Consider the following 12,306-nt stretch of genomic DNA (forward strand, 5'->3'; position numbering starts at 1 on the left):
ACTGACAATGCCAGTAATTAAACCTGTGCTTCTTAGACAAGAGATTCTCAACCCAAATTGCCAACCACTTAGCAATGAACAAAAATATGACCAGAAAACAACACTTACTTGAAAAAAGAAAATATTTAAAAAAATCAAGTCATAGTTGCCAGGATGCCTTGCTGCCATTTTCTCTACTGTCCTATAAACAATATATATTTTATTTAGACGAATTAATTTTAAGACAGGTATCAACAAAACTCCATCAGGGATTGTATTTACTCAAGATACAACCAGCAATATTAATGCTTAGCTTTGTGATATTCTAGTCTTGAAATAAGAAAAAAAGAAGAATTATATGTTCTATGTTCTATTTCTTTTCTACCAGCTCATTTGAGCAAAATCATTTGTGACAGCAATATGCTTATGGTTGGCTTAAAATCTCTCTAAATGCTTTAAAATAGATGGAACTTGAAAACAAAATATACTGATGAGAAAAAAGAATGTTACCATAACTCTCTAAACTTGGTACTGTTTAAGACAATTTTTTAGCAAAGCAAATGCAAAACTTTAATGCTGTCCTTTGTCATCTAAAAAAAAAAAAAAAAAAAGGTTAAGATGTATCAGATGTATTTTGATATGAGATACTTCAGAGAGTTTTAACCAAATCTATGAATTAAAGGGCAAGGCATTCCTACCCAATTTTTACAAAAGAAAAAGCTTGATTAAAAATATATATATATATATATATCTTTAACAGAAAGCCAGTGACATTAATGAAATCAATCAAAACAAAATTAACTGAGATTAAAGAATATCAGCTATATATTTATCCTATAGAAGGTGGCATAAAAGATTGTTCCTCAAGTTAGAAAAACCCAGTGTTACAACTTAAAGTTCTAATCAATAACAGGAATTGTAATTTAAGAACTAAGGCCAGAGAAAAAAAAACTGAAAATTATGGTAATATGTTGTTTTTTCAAAGTTTCAAAAGATATAGACATGTCATGTAGGCAAATTTTAGGACCCTCTATAGGGAGATGGAGTGGAGATAGGTACTTTGCAATACCTTTCTGGGACATACTTTAGCCTGTAGACACATCCCTGAAAGTTTCATTTTCCTAATCTAACCTCTTTCCAAGATAATCAAAAGCAGCTAAAGTAGAATTTAAGTCATTCTATTTTCTCCAACTGAAAATATAGTGTGGTTTAGACGCCAAGCCTGTTTGATATGGTAATATAAATCTTGTTTGATGTTTTTCTTTTTTTAGTTTGATATAGGAATAATAAATCTCATTGATGCAACCTTCAAGCCCTGGGAATAAGAAAAGGATATAAACAGTAGCCTAGCCTTGGGGAAAAATATTCAAGATTACATTTTAGAAACAGGATTTATTTTTGATAATTGGATTCACAAAACTTAATTAGGCTATGTTCAAAGGTACAAAGAAGTTCCTAAACTTCTTGATTGGTCAAAATTAACCTAAGATAGACCTAAGTACAGTTCTATCATTAATGCAATCTTCAAGCCCTGAAAATAAGAAAAGGGGATACATAGTAGCCTAGTTTGGGAATAAAATTCAAGATTGCATTTTAGAAACTAAATTTGTTTCTGATAATTGGATTCAGCAAACTTAACTAGCTACTTTCCTAGGCACAAAGAAGTCCTTACACTGAAATTTTACCCCAGGGCTCGTAAAGGAATATGTCCAAACTCTAAAACAATGCCCTAGCAGAAAAAAAAGTGAAGCACCCAACTAAACTAACCTTTTTAGAGTTACTGAGGATTACAACCAACCTATCCAAAGGTGATTTAAAACTATTTCTTCTTAAAAAAGCGTATGCATTAGAAAAAACTTTAAGGCTTTAGCTTATTACTTGTAAGGATTTTGCTCAGAGCTTGAAATAATTTCAAGCTAAAAATCCTTTTGCTCTTTAAGGAAACGGCTTAAGTATTTGGCCATTATGACCAAATCCTTAAAGGATTTTTCCAAAATCCTATGCGTGTAAACTTGGCATAAGTCCCTGGAACACACCCATCATAGCTACAAAAGGCTGTTCTATCGCTAAATTCTGAAAGGAGTAACCAGAAACTCTTACCCTTAATCTAAGGACTTCAAAGAGCTAAGTGAATCAAAATTCCAGGGCTATAGCAAAAACTGGGGCTAATAGATTTGTCTTTGAGGGTGGGCTCTGGGTTTATTAATTTATTAGCTTGATAAATTACGATTATCCGGTAAATTTTTGGTGGTTGGTCATATTAGATTAATTATCATACAGTTACAAATATCATGGTTATTTTTTTGACAATGCACTTCCTCTTTCCCCTTCTGATGGTCCCAGATATAGGCTAGCCCTAGGAATATATGAAATCTTAAGATAATAATGGTAAAACTTTAAACATAATGAAGACAAACCTTAAATATAATTCTTAATTTATTGCTTAATATGAGTATTTGGCTAGAGAACTAACTAGAGAAAAAGAAACAGGTAGGCCTATTTGCCTAGATATGGCTAGTATGGGGAAAAAGTTTGTTTGTGATGCAAATGAACATTATATTTAGATTCAGGATGCAATTCTGGGCATATATATGCACATTAAGCGGCTGTGGGTATATTCTCAGTAAATATATATAGGTTCTTCAGAAATTCACAAATTTCTTAGAAAAACTTCAAAAACAAGGAAAAAAGTAAAGACAAAGGTTTTTCCTCTGCAAGATGTGTTAATTATCATTATTCTGCACATTATGGAGTAAGAATTGTTTTCAAGCATATTTCTTTATGTCCAGCTGGACTCCTAGGCTTATAATAACCTACTGGCTGGCTAATTTAAAGATTTGTATATATATATATATATATATATATATATATATATATATATATATATATATATATATATATATATATATGTCTATATATATATAAACAAGTTGTTTGTTTCTCAATTTACAGGTACACATGTTGAAACAATTGAGATATACTCTGAGAATAGATAGAAAATATATAATTTGGACTGTATGTCAGGGCTGCATCCAAAATGCATTAGCTATGGTTTTTCTGCATATCATGAAGTGAGGATTGTTTTCTTAACATAGGAAATATATAATTTGGGCTATTTATTTGCACATTTGGGAGGTTAGGGGCAAATTATAGCAAAACTGCATATACACTGGGAGAATAGATAGGAAATGTGTAATTTGGGCTATATATTTGCACATTAGGGGGGGGGGTAAATTATAGCAAGGCTGTATACAAAATGTGTTAACTATGATTATTCTACATATTATGAAGTACAAATTCTTTTCTTAACATGTTTCCTTCTCTCCAGGTAGCTATCTAGGCAAGTACCTGGAAATGTAATAAGAAAACAATTCTTACTTTTTATGTGCAAAATAATCATAGTTAACACATTTTGTATACAGCCTTGCTATAATTTACCCCCCCCCCCCTAATGTGCAAATATATAGCCCAAATTACACATTTCCTATCTATTCTCCCAGTGTATATCAGTTGTTTCAACCTGTGTTTTGAATCAACTACAACTAAACAAAAACTAGAAAAATAAGTTATGGTTGGCAGAATGTATTGAAAAATATATAACTTGGGCTACATACTTGCACAATAGGGGGGGGGGGGTAAAGGATTGCAAGGTTGCATGCAAAATGTGTTAACTATGGTTTATATGCATATTATGAAGTAAGAATTGTTTTCTATCATGTTCCCTTCCATTATTATCCACTTTATAAAACTATACAAATAATATATTTTCCTCCAATGTTGAAATTAACCACAGGAAAAACTAAATTTTGTAGAATCAAGACTACAAAAATCCATTCAAACAGAGAAACTGGAGATTATTGGACTCTCAAGATCAAGGGGTGCATTGTCATTGTTTTGAAGGAAGGGTGCTAAAAAAATTAAACTAGCACTATTACTTACCTTCCAGTACTAGTTTGTAATAACTTCTCCTCAGAGGGATACCCTGTGAAATTTTGTGAATAACTTTTAAGAGATTAAGTAAATATTTAGATTAACAGAGTATTCAGATAGCTAAGAAATAATCTTACCTCCAGAATCAGAATATCATCCTGAATCCAAATTTATTTAGATGCAGCTTATTGAGTAATGAAGGCTGGCTCAGCTTAAAGTTTGATTGTGTTTATGTTGATAACCCACAATAGGCCTAAGGTTTTTGACAAGGTTTCAATGCTTCTACTGCTGAAAAAATGCCAAAATTAGGAGATTAGACTGAGAAATGTGGCTTGGGTTACAGATCTCCTTACAGATAGGTCACACAATATTAGGATTGGTAAGGCATTATCTAACCAGTTTAATGTTTTGAGTGGAGCTCCTCAGGGTAGTTGCTTGGGACCAGTTTTGTTTTGCAGGTTGATAAATGGTTTGGCTCAGGTAATTCAACAAAGTAAACCAAAAATGTTTGCAGACAATATTATGCCTTAAAAAGGCATGTATTCCCTAGATGGTGTGGCTCTTCTACATTAAATGAAGATTTAAATGTGTTGGTTAATTTGTGTAATTTAAATTCATGGTTTATCAATCAGGAAAATGCTATGTAGTGAATTATGTGATGAAGGCAGTAGCATCCTAGTATTCCATTGGTAATATAGTGATAAGTTTGGTTGATCTATTTAGGAACTTGGTACTGCTAAGCTACCAAGATAATGCAAATAAGACTTTGTACTAGTGCTGCAAACTTTTTGTTAAATGAATGTGTCCCCTGAGCATCCAAAAATGTGTCATTTTTAGCTAAGATAGATAAAAAATACTCTTTTTTAAGTGCCCTAATTGGTATTTTTTTTGGGGGGGGGGGTCCTGTCCTCTTCCAAGAGGTTCAAAAATGCATTTCCCTCCTCACTCTACATTTTGTTCATCTCCTAGCCATAAAACAAAACAGGGTATACTTACTTAGCTGTATACAAAAACTATCTCCTTTTAATGAAAGCTCTTGACTGCATTCAATTTTTACAATAATAAGATATGGTAACTTGCCTTTTGAAAAAAGCTTTTACTCCCTTGTGAGCATCTAAAAGCAAACTGATTGACCTGCTCTCCAGGTAGCATCTATAGAATCACATCATTGTCTCCAGATTAGCTATTGGCAGGCTGAATTTCTCCAATGTTCTAATTTACGTAAAGTAAGGTTTATTTTGTTTGTTATTACCAATTTGTAATTATTAAAAAATTGAGTGCTAATTATTGATTATCCCAATGTTACTTATAATTATCAATTTATTGTTCTTGCAGACTTAGTAGAAAAAGTCACAAGTTGAACTATTCAATGGATCTTCTAATTCAAGATTATTTGAAGATCTTTCATGAAATAGCATCATTGTTTCAATACAATGAACTGGAATCTAGTCTTCAAAAACAAGTCCAAAATATTCAAGATTTAAATGCTCAACTGTGTTCACTGAGAAGGCAAGTTGTTTTAAACCGCTTTTCTTAATCCATAATATTATATCAAATAAAGAAAAAATAGAAGATCAAGCTTTGCTGGGTTATGGGCATGGGCAATGGGTATGGTATAAGCAGTGGGGAACTTGAAATAGACTACAGACAGGCTATGTTTTTTCAAGCTTCTCGTGCTTTTTGTAAAACTTTCTAGGTGTTCCAAACAGACTGGACTGGTTATTTAATTCCACTTCCCTATTCCTACTATTACCAACATTGATTATAATATATATTCTTCTTAATTTAAAGCTTATAAGGGGTTTTCTATGAGGTGGGGCTTGTGAGGTGTTTCAGGCAGGCAATCAGATTTGGCATATCAGAGAACCTTACTGTAACGGTTTCTATCTTTCATCAGGAAAAATGTGAAATTTTGTAATTTTTGCCAGAAGAAAGATTTTTTTGTATTTTTTTTTGTTATAGTGATTGAATTGAACCAATGGTCATATAAGATCGGGAAAGAGCTTGCTCAAACGAAAATGATAGTTCTAGTTCCCTGTTTTGTGACCAAAACGTTTGGGGGCAGCTAGATCCCCCTTCCACGCCCCTTATTTCCCAAAGTCATCTGATCAAAACTCCAAGACAGCCATATTGATCAGCATAGTTGGAAAGTCAAGTAATCATGCCTTTGGTGATGATGTGGCCCTGCAAGTCCTGGGGAAAAGGCTGTAAGTCATAAAATATGTCTAGTATCTTCATTTGGTATCTGTTTTTGGGAAGAAAAGACGTTTTTTGGGAGGTGAATTTTCTGTGGGAGGAATTTTCTGCTGTGGGGGTTTTCATGAAGGGAGAAATTTCCGGGATGAACTTTCAAAGGGAAACCATACACGGGGGAATTCTTATACTAAATTCTTTTTATTTGACTTATTTTCTCTTTGCCAATTTAATTTTAAATGTGGCGATATACTGGGAAAAATGCCTAGGCAACATTTTCAAAAGAGTTAAAATTGTCTGTGCGAAGTTTCTCGCTGGGGGGATTTTTTACGGGAGAGATTCTCTATGGGGGAATTTTAAGCGAGAGAAACTTTCCATTGAGAGGGGAGAATTTCCAGGAAACATTTTCAGCAAGGATGGAATTGTCTGGGGGAAGGGGGATCTTACTCGGGAAGAACTTTCCAAGGAGGAATTTTCTTGGGGGGAGGGATTTTCTATGGATAGAAAAGGCGGATTTTTTAGCATTATTTGAAAAACAATTTAATAAAAAAAAAATTTGAACTAAAAGTAAGGAGTAATATTTAAAGTTAAAATGGACCGAAACTGTCTTATGTATGAGGAGTTGGCTACTCCTCATGAGGAGTTGGCTCTTATACTATATAGTATAAGAGAATAGTATAAGGTGGATTTTGCTAAACACACTTGCTCTCAACCCTTTTTCTTCTATAATCTCAAATATCCTGGTAAGAATTTCTCAGTCAAAGCTCGCTTATAATTGTTGCTGTTATAGTTCATAAAGAGGAAGGCCCATACTCACCTAGTCGGCACATTGGTAAACATTGAGAGGAATTTGTGAGTAAACCAACATAATTTTTTTTATGTCTAAGCCATTAGATATACCATCTAGCCTAAGAGAGATAAGGTGTCTAACAATTGATTCAAAGGTGTTGATTTGATTGCTATTGGCTGTAGTATTTTATGCATCAAATTTTATTCGCTACTAAATTCCTTCTCCAAGCTCTGAATCACACCAAAATTTCTTTGTTGAATACAGAGTTGTTATATAGTGAAAAAAGAAATCACAAGTGCAACAGCACAAACACAGAAAAAAAAACACACCATAAAACCAAGCATAAAAAATATAAACTATAGAAAATAATAACTGTTAAATAATATATAAGATATAATAAATAATAGATAATATATACAAAAAAAATATTTAACATATAAACAAAACAAAAAGACAGAAGGAGAAAGGAAGACAGTCCTCCTACGTTAGTAATCAAAATAGATCAGTACTTGACCAATGCCTTAACCCTACTCATCCATCCATTCACATAGTTGAAACAGCATAGCCACGCACAATCAACCGCAAAGAATAACCCATGGACAAGCAGTCGTGTCGTAAGAAAATATAAGTCGTCATATACCGAATATTCAAAACAATAAATAAGACAAATAGTTCAAAGGCGACCACCCAACACAAGGGCTCATCAGGAGAATACACGCTTGCCTATAGGGCTTTGGTACTTTAAATTCCCTACCCAGGCAAGTGGTGTGCCTACCATAAGTTTCCTATGGTATCCCCGTGCTAGGTATCGCCCCCGGAATATTCAGAATTCGGAACTTTTATTCTAAAAAAATTCTGAACTCTTCCTCTTGCTCCAGAACTGAGACGTCTACAGATGTTTACCCCAGTGAAAATTTAATACCTTTTAGTTTGAACAAAACTCTAGAATATAATCATGTAGGTAGTAAACAACAACATAGATAAAATATAACCTAAACACTAGAAACAAGGAAATGTGGTTATTCTGTATTTATAAGCTTTGGTATTTTAGCTAACTAGTATTGCTGCTGGGAAACCATGCATTGAGTTGATTTTGCTGAAAAGGTTCATCATTAAAAAGTATCTAGGAAGGAGAGCAAATAAACATTAAGTGCCCCCCCCCCCCTTACGCATGTGTCTAGTCTGAATCAGTAGAAGATCACTGAAACATTTAAAGTAACAATAATAATAATCTAGCTGGAAATTAACGGCCAAAAGTTTGAAAGACTTTGGCTGTAAATCTTTAACAAAATTTAGATAATAGAATAGAATAGAATAGAATAGGTTTTATTTGCACAATCTTTCGTAGTCATAAAACTAAATGGCGCTTGTGCTTACAAAAAAGAAAAAAGGATTAAATCAAACGACAAAAAAAAAATCAGAAGACAAATAGTTTAAAATCAACAATTGTTATACTTTGATACAAAGAAAGGGATGAATGAGTTGGAAAAACGATTTGTGCGTGAAGGAGGTGCTGCTAATCTGTCAAATTTCTTCAACCTAGTACTTCGATGTTTCACTAAAACTGGTGGTAGTATCGATCTGTATTTATCACTTCTGAGAAGATATTGGCCAAATTCAAGGATCAAACTGAGACGACGCTCTTGAAGAGAGGGAATTTGTAAAGTGGATAATGCTAACTTATATTCGGTAAAAGCATCGCACAATATCACTTTGACTGCTCTTTTTTGTATTGACTCAAGCTGGTCACTTAGGTAAATAGTGTTATTGACTTGTGGGCCCCATACGGGACATGCATACTCTAAAATTGGTCAAATGTAAGTAAGATAGGCTATCCTTAGTTGTGTCACTGAAAAACCAAATCGACGCATTAGTATAAGTGTCCGCATCGCACTATTTGCCTTTTTGATAATTGAATCGACATGGAGGCTGAAAGAGCAGTCGATGCTAAACTTGACACCAAGCACTACTGCCGAAGATTCACTAGGATATGATTACGCAACTTGGCTGAAGCTACGGTATCACCAGCGATATGAAGGCGACAACGGGTTTTTATTAAATTCTTTAGATCATTGGTTATCCACGGTTTATCAGTGTCACTCACAGTAATGACTTTTACGGGAAAACAAGTCTGAAATTTCTCCTGAAGCAGAGTATTCAGCTTATTGACTTTAATATTAATATCCTGTTCAGAGCAAATGTCCTCAAACTGATAATTACCGATCCAGCGACCAAATGTAGATATCGAGTCCTCAGTAAGTGGTCGCACCGTATACTTGACTCGTTTTGGCTTCGGAATTGCCGAACTGGCTTCCCAGAAGATGATAAAGTGATCAGAATTCAGAAGGGGTCCTAGGGATCTCGGTGCGTAATAAAAGTCTGTCAAGTTGGTAAAAATCAAGTCCAGTATGCTGCCACTTTGATGGGTAGGTATTGTAACGGCTTGTCGCAAATCTAAAATATTTGAAACCCATTGCCTATTAGTTTGATTGAAGTCTCCGGCAATAACAAAGCCAGGAGAGACATGCTTGCGGCGCATTTTGTCTACGAAAAACTGAATGTGTTCAATCAAGTCTTTCCTGTTTTTAGCACTTTCAGGATAATAGACCGAAGCAACAATTAAACATGAAAATCTTTTTGATAAACGTGCAGGTTTGCATTCGGTCCATAATATTTCGTGGTCGGAGTCAAAAGGCTCACTTAACAGCCTTGAGGATAGGTCATTACGAACATAAAGTCCAACGCCTCCTCATCGACGATTCAAGCCACGATCGTGACGCGTATTAAAGTAGTTTGCGTAACCTTTGATGCGCGCCGATTCGTCAGAAGTGTCCCAACATTCGCTTATTATTATTATTGAGGCGTTGTTCTGCCTGGCAATAACTTCAAGTGCATCAGTTTTGTTGTTCAAAGATCTAGCGTTACACACAAGTATATTTGGCAACTTACTTTTAGCTAAAGGCCGTTCGGGCTTAAGAACGGGCGGGCTATCCTGGAAGGGGCACACGGGAGTTTCGTCAAATCTCTTCAGACTCGGTATTTTAGGTGCTCTGGATATCTTGATTTTCACCAGGTTTCGCTCAAACACTTGTTTTGGCGAAGAACAATAGTCACGGCTTGTCACTAGTACCGAAATAGCACACCCCGTACGCCTTCTCCTTTCATTTTTCCCTGCCCGACATCCACGTTTCTTTCCTGTCGGATTGTTTCCATTGGTGGACGATGCGCCACCTGTGACTTCTCGCAGTAAGTGCAATGCAGTTAGCGTAGTCAAGATAGATGGCGCCAAAAAGGTAGAATGGAAACGCAACTTTATTAAGTCATTTTTTGGCACAGCGACGGCTTCAACAGGAGTGATTCTGGTACTCAAAAATAGAGCGAAAAAAACTGCGTAAGTCAATATCATTCTCACCATGAAAAACCAACTTCCGCGCACAAATAAAAAGGTAAACTATGGTAGGATGTTTTGCTAGCCGGACGGCGCAAGTTCTTTTTTTATGAGGTTTTTTTGTCTTACCCTCGCTTAATTTCATTAACGTACATGATATTAGACTAGCTTTATTTGTAGTTAAGATGTACTTCATCAGATTTATACTCAGATTGTGTTATTTCCTGTTTGCTCTCTCTCTCTCTCTCTCTCTCTCTCTCTCTCTCTCTCTCTCTCTCTCTCTCTCTCTCTCTCTCTCTCTCTCTCTCTCTCTCTCTCTCTCTCTCTCTCTCTCTCTCTCTATCTGTTCCTTATTTTCTATTTCATATTAGAAGGTTGCATGTAGTTCTTTTTCTTTTGACACGTCACAAGCTAAGCTTCCATGTCAGAAATTTGTTTTCCATTTTATTTTGTAGCTCTTTCAATAAAGTAAATTGTTTATTGTGTGATTGAAATTTAGTTAAGTTGAACTCTGGTGAAGTTTTAGTTAGGTTGAAGTTGAATGTACAATCTCTTTAACAATTTGAAGTTTGGTTGCTCTTTTGTTCTCTTTTTTAGCTCTACTATTTTATCAAATTTCAGGGTTCCTGCTTCGAATCCACTTTTGAATGGTAAACCCCTCTTAAAATTTGCACTTGAAAAGAAGATTGCTTACTCACTTCATGAAGATTTTGAAAAACTGAATAAATTAATGTAAGTCTGGCTTAACTCTTCATTGTGAATAGAGATGTTGGGTAGTTGTTAGTGGACTTTTTGGTATGCTATGTGTCATAGCTTCTTATCAAACAGTTCGTGGCAACGAACTTTAAGTAAGGAGCAACCCAGCTCAATAGTAACCGAAACTCTAAAAACGGAATTTTGATACCAATAGATACACCAAAAGAATCGAATTTTTATGCTGATTTTAATATATAAGTTTCATCAAGTCTAGTCCTGCTCATCAAAAGTTACGAGCCTGAGAAAAGTTGCCTTATTGCCGAAAAAAGAGGGAAACATCCCCTAAAACTCAAAGAATCTTAATGAAAATCATACTATCCCATTCAACATATCATAATCCTACTGTAGAAGGTTCAAGCTTCTATCTGCAAAAACGTGAAATTTTGTGATTTTTGCCAGAATAAAGATCATGGATGCGTGTTTATTTGTTTGTTTTTTCCCCGGGGGTAAGTGTTTTGACCCAGTGGTCCTAGAATGTTGCGATAGGGCTCATTCGAACAGAAATGAAAAGTTTTAGTGCCCTTTTTAAGTGGCCAAAAAAGTTGGAGGGCAATTAGGCCCCCTCCAATGCTTATTTGTTTCTCAAAGTCACTGGATCAAATTTTGAGACATCCATTTTGTTCAGCATAGTCGAAAAATCCAATAATTATGTCTTCGAGGACTACTTAATCCCCACTGTCCTCAGGGGAAGGGCTGCAAGCTATGATTTTTGCCCATTGTTTCCATATATTATTGGTTATTGAGAAGTATACAGACGTTTTCAGGGAGGATTTTTTCTGGTGGGGGTGGGTCGAGGAGAGAGTTATGTGGGGGATTGTTTCATGGGGGAAGAAAATTTTTCATAAAAACAGTACCAGAGTTCCCAGCATTATATAAAAAACGATCAGAAATTAAATTTAAAAAAAAATAGTTTTTTTCAACTGAAAATAAGGAGCAACATCAAAACTTAAAACGAACAGAAATTGTTACGTATATGAGGGGTTCGCCCCCTCTTCAATACTTCGCTCTTTACGCTAAAGTTTTTTTAGTACTTTCAAAAGAGCTATTTATTCTAATTAAACGGCCTTTGTGATTCAGGGCTAAAGGAACATTAGCGTAAAGAGCGAGGTATTGACGAGGGGGTGAACCGCCTCTTACATAATAATAATTTCTGTTCGTTTTCAATTTTGATGTTGCTCCTTACTTTCAGTCGAGAACATAGTATTAAATGAGAATTAACTATGCATTAGACCATAGCATTAAAATATACTTAAGTTTTCTTATATTAAAT

The 12,306-nt window shown here is 34.8% G+C and overlaps 1 long non-coding RNA gene across 2 annotated transcripts; it reads left to right on the forward strand.

The window, feature by feature from the left end:
• The first annotated feature begins 1,918 nt into the window (after positions 1 to 1,918).
• Positions 1,919 to 11,723, forward strand: LOC136038556 (uncharacterized). 2 transcript variants are annotated; one of them, XR_010620247.1, is made up of 3 exons: positions 1,919 to 2,061; positions 5,245 to 5,418; positions 10,902 to 11,721. It is a non-coding gene; the product is annotated as an uncharacterized LOC136038556 (long non-coding RNA). The 2 variants fall into 2 exon arrangements; XR_010620248.1 differs by having other exon boundaries at positions 2,001 to 2,165; positions 10,902 to 11,723.
• Positions 11,724 to 12,306: the final 583 nt, after the last annotated feature.

Source organism: Artemia franciscana, chromosome 18 (genome assembly GCF_032884065.1).
Source record: "Artemia franciscana chromosome 18, ASM3288406v1, whole genome shotgun sequence".
In the NCBI taxonomy this organism is placed as follows: domain Eukaryota; kingdom Metazoa; phylum Arthropoda; class Branchiopoda; order Anostraca; family Artemiidae; genus Artemia; species Artemia franciscana.